The following is a 5,645-nucleotide window of genomic DNA, read 5'->3' as shown; positions in this document are numbered from 1 at the left end:
GCCCCGCCGCCGCGGCGCTGGCCCGGGCCCGGCCGGAGCCCCGCTCCGCCCGCCCCGCCCGGGCCGGGCCCTCCCGCCGCACGCCCGGCCCCGCTGGACGGCGCTGGGCGAGCTGCGCTGCTGCCCGCCTCCCCTCTGCCACACCCCTGCCACATCCTGCCGTCCCGGCTTTCACAGATCGACAGAATCATACAGCTTGGGAAAGACCTCTGAGGTCATCGAGTCCAGCCTATGATCAGCGCATCAACAAGGCAGCAAGTGTTACAGCCAGTCCTTCCTTTAATATCTCCAAGGATGGCGACTACACCACCTGCTTGGGCCCATTCCAATGTCTAATCACCCTTTCTGTAAAGAAACTTTTCTTAATGTCCAGACCGAGCCTCCCCTGGCACAGCCTGAGGCTATCTCCTCTTGTTCTGTTCTTGGTAGCTGGGAGAAGAGGCTGATCCCCACCTGGCTACAGCCTCCTTTCAGGCAGTTGTAGAGAGTGATAAGGTCCCCCTGAGCCTCCTTTTCCCCAGCTCCCTCAGCTGCTCCTCACAGGACATAGACTCCAGAGCCTTCACCAACCTCATTGCCCTTCTCTGGACACTGGAATGTCCTGCATGAATTGAGCGGCCCAGAACTAGACACAGGATTCAGGGTTTGATCTTACCAGTATTGAGTTCAGGAAGATGATCACTTCCCTCTCCTGCTGGCCATGCTATTACTGATACAGGCCTGGATACCATTGGCCTTTTTGGCCACCTGGGCACACAGTTATTTTGATTTACTACAAAGGGCAGTGAGAACACAGAGCAATGACTTCCACTCATGGTTTGCCATATGAATTTCTCATACTGTGCCATGCCACGCATCCTCCACCAGAGCTGGCAACCCCAGCAGGGCAAAGCTGAGGGGAAGAAATGTAAAAGCCAATATTTTTAAAGATGAATTTTAAGCAACATTTTCCTCTAATACCTAACACACTCTGCCAGGCTATAATGACTCTTCAGAGAGATGCGTGCCCCTGTGAAGGGGGGTTGAATACCATGTATGTATATGCTTTGTGATTCCTTCCATTTCAGGGAGGCACAGCCTGAAAGAGAGGCACAGCTGCCAGTTTGAGGAGAAGGCTGAAACTTTGTCCACTTTTGACTTTGCTGGTGCCTTTTTTTCCACCTCTGAAAATTATCACTGTATGATTTTGGAAAAACCTCTCCACTCAGGTCAGTCATCATATTTGGAATGAGAGTGTATCTTTAAGGCCATGAACAGAGTGGAACTTTGCCTGCAGAGGTGACCTTACCAGCCCTGCATGGATTTTCATCCTCAGAACCCTTGCTCGGATGCCTGCTAAGGAGACAGCTGATGACAGACACAAAAAGTCTGAAGATGTGTTATACCCATGTCCACATGCAGTACAGGCAGACTGCACTCAGCAGCAGTGCAAGGACAATGCACTCTACAGGTCTGCTCTTATTGAGCCATGCTGCTTGCTGATGCAGACAAAACCTGAACCTAGGACAAATTCCAGACATTGGACTTTGAACGTATCGTGCCAGGAAATCTTGATACAAGAACACTAGAGGGCTACCGTGGAAAGCAGGAGTGCCTTAGAAAAGCAATACACCGATAATACAATTCTTTTATGTAAGAAATTTTCTAGATAGACAAAAAACCCCTGCAAATCATCAGCCAGAAGGTTTAAAAAAAAAAAAAAAAGCCTATATTTGTGATATTGGTCCTGTGTCCTGCTTTATCCTATCTTGTGCAGTCTAACCCTGCTGTGCAGAAGCCCTGTTTATGATACTCTGAGCAGGATACTCTGTCACATTGTCAAGTCAAACTCAGATGCGTGACAAGTTGCCATCAGCTTATTAACAGTTCTATAAACTATTCTGGAATCTCCAGCTTTCCCCTATAATATATAGGGAACATAAATTTGGAAATGCACATGGTGGAAAATTTTACTTCTGCCTTACAGTTTACTTTCCTTCCCCGTCCTGTACCTGTGCATTTTGCCTGTATTTGTTACTTCTCTGCTATTCACTGGTGGATGATGAAACCAAGGCAGCATTAAGTAAACTGAAAAATGACTATGTCTTCTGGTGTTCTTAGAAAGATTAATTTGGCCAAGGCATCTTTGGGTACAAGACATCTTTGGGAGAGCCGCTGGATCAGTTAATTGGTTTTTGAAGCACTTGGAAATTAGGTTAGTGAAGCACCATGGGACTAGGCACTGAACAAAAACACCTTAACTTTTGATTAATATTCCAGAGGGATTTAATCAATCCTAGTAGTTTATGACCACACTTTTTCAAGTGAAACAAGATGGGAAGTAGCAGTGAGGAAATCGAGAATATTGTTGAAAGTTTAGTATTGTTTAGTACTCTAACTGACCTGCCCACACCACTTAGACGTTCTGAATTACTGCTTTGACATGTCTTATATATATTTTTTCAGTGTGCCTGCAGCTTGGGCAGCACATTATGGACTTTAAATATACAATAGCAGCAGCCAAAGGTCATAGAAAAAAATTATTCAAGAGTAAATGTCAATTGTGATAAATGTTATATTTGTTCTATACAGAATCATATAGGTCACTTTGTAGGCAAAGCCATTTCACTAAACCAAAATTAGAAGGGGTTAATGTTTCTCCTGTTTCTGTGAAAAATCTTCTACTAATGAAAGTACTATAAATAATTTTTCTTATCTCTGAGATTCAAGGAATGTATGAAAATTTTTGTGTTTCAATACATCTGCTTGAAGAAACAAACTGGGTTTTGTGATGCAGATTTTAGGCAATGTTTTTGTTAGGATTATCCACTTCTTTATCATGACACAGTTTTCTTTAGATCAGTTGCAGACAATGGTAGAACCTTTACTTGAAGGTGTTAAGGAATCTACTTGTATGTTAAGGTGTTGTTCAAACACAGATACAGTATGTTCAATTTCTGTGTTACTTTCCTTTTACATACCCACAGAATAACTCTATTCTTTGCTAGCCCTTCAGCATGTGAAAATGTTGTCACAATAATTTACTGCACATAACACTTGGAAATATTTGTGGGGAGGGTTCTTCATATACCTACCAAATGTATGCTCTGAGTTTACTCAGACTTGGGATTTAGAAAAGGATGGAGACAAGTGTCTCAGTGATGGTTTTTGCAGTAGCCTTTAATTACTCTGAGTCACAAAGCTATTTTGACGGATGATTGAGTTAGGAGATTCCAAATTCTTTTGTTTAGGGCAGAAAACAAAGAAGGTAGAAGTGGCTATGTCACTTACAACCCATTGGAGGAAGAGCCAGTTTAGTGTGGTGGTAACACTACTGTGGTGTCAGAGGCCAGCCTTTATAACTTGTCAAATAAAGATGTGTTTGCTTGCAGCTGCCAGTCTTTGTTACAGTTTTAACTGTGAGAGAGTGGATGAAAAGAAGATGCTTAAATGCAAGGACTTCTGCTGTGGAATTATGTCAAAGCTCAAGAGGAGGACAGCAAGCAGATATGATGGGGGTCACCTGCTACTGACTGCTCTATAAAGCTGAGAAAATGGGTCAAGCCTACTTTAAACAGCTAGAAATTTCATTATTACAGAGCCTTCAGCATGGGAGCACTCAAACAGGCTGCCCAAAGATGTGGCATAAAAAATCTTGGACCTTCTCCAAACACCTGAACAAAGCCCTACGCCACCTGATTTGACTTGGATCCTAACTCTTTTTTGAGCAGCAGTTGGTCTGAATTGACCTTCTGGGGTCCCTTCTAATGTTTTCCCATGACTCTGTAATTTTAATAGAGAGTTGTTTGTAAACTAATATGCAGGATGCTTTGTAAATGTGGAAGTCTGTGTTTCTCTACTTATTTCTCTGTTAAAAAATTGAGGAACAGATAGTAAAATAAAAACACTTGCCTCTTTCCCAGGCGTTCTGTAGGATCAAATAATTTCCTCAAAAAAAAAAAAAAAAACAAACAAACAAAAAACCCACCCCAAAACAAACAAACAAACAAAAAACCCAAAACAACCAAACCAAACCAAACAAAACAAAAAACCCATATTAACAAGTTTCAAGTCTCTATTAGGCTATAGGAAGAATCACTAATTAAATTTTAAGTGGTTTGGATAGAAGTTATTGTTATATACTTCTTGAGTGACATAAATTGCATATATTGTTGTATAATGTCAATAGAATAACATGAAATGAAACCTAGAAGACTTTTCACCTAGAAACCTTTTCTTACACTTTATTCTAGCTTCATATTTTCAAACAATTCAAAATATCAGTTTCACAGTTTTTATTCACATAGGGAGTGCAACTAATAAGTAGATTTATAACTCATGTTTTCCTTTCCCATACTATATACTCTTCTCATTGTATTTTCATTAGGAAGTACATAGATAAAACTTTAAAGGTGCCTAGAAACCATGCTGCTTTTGATTTTCACAAGTCACTTCAGTGCTTCTGAAACATCCCACTCTGCAAGTCACATATGGCTATGTACTGGAAGGAAAATGTGAGCTTGCACAATATTTTTCTCCCTACAGGTCTCTGTATAAAGAAGTCAGAATGATGCTTCTGTGTCAACTTAAAGCACTAAGTAATCCTAGGTTCCCAGGATAGTTTGGACTGGAGGAGACCTTTGAAATCCGCCTCATCCAACCCCCTTGCCATGGGCAGTGACATCTTCAAGTAGACCAGGTTGCACAGAGCACTTTCTAACCTGACTTTAATCTATTCAGGCATGGGACATCCACAACCTTCCTAAGCAACCTGTTCCAGTGTTTTACTGTCCTCATTATAAAGAAATTTTTCCTTATATCTAGTCTGAATCTACCCTTGTTTAGTTTAAAATAATTTCCTTCTGTCCTATCAAAATAGGCCCTACTAAAAAAGTCTATCCTTATTTCTCTTACCTCCTTGATTTGAATTCAAGTAGTAGTAGTCACCTTTATTACCTGCTGTGTTGGGTTTGTACCTTGACCCTATGCTATGAGCTTGGAGATCTGTGGAATATTTGCTGTGATAAGATTCCTTCTTCTGTGACTCTGGTGACCATCTAAAAAAAGCATCAGAGCAGAGCTGCTTTTCTGCTGTAATGGCTCACTAATTTTGTCCTCCTTTCCTCTTCTGGGATCCTTTTGTATCCTCCTTCTGCTTCTCCCAGTTCTAAAAGGTCTCCAAGGGAATGAATTTTTACAACCTAAAGGAAAGGCTAATGATTTTCCATAGTAACTGTCCAGGTGCACTCTTTTGTTGAGTCCCTTCTGTCATGAATGGTGATACTTGTTACTGTGTCAGAAATAATTGTGCTCCCGTCTTCCGGAGCTTCCTAATGAAATGCTGGAACAATAAGTTCTACAGAGGTCCTAGAAGTAAATACCCATCTATTTGCAGAAGGGAATTTGATTTTTCAAATAGTACAACATTTTGGGTAGTGCACTGTGAAAGAAGGAAGATGAAGGTACTGTGAGCTAGTATAAATACCTATAAGGATCTGTGCCACACATGGAAAGAGGGGAGGAAACTCACAACTGGAACCAGTTGTAACAGGAACCCCAGTGTTGCAAGTTGCAGGGATGTAAATCTAAGGGAAGGTGCTGTGCTTATTTAAAAGCTTTTCATATTGAATTAAGAGCTTTTGCTGTTAGTACTGCTCTTGGCTTCA

Source organism: Lonchura striata, chromosome 2 (genome assembly GCF_046129695.1).
Source record: "Lonchura striata isolate bLonStr1 chromosome 2, bLonStr1.mat, whole genome shotgun sequence".
NCBI lineage: Eukaryota > Metazoa > Chordata > Aves > Passeriformes > Estrildidae > Lonchura > Lonchura striata.
This window is presented reverse-complemented; position numbering follows the sequence as displayed.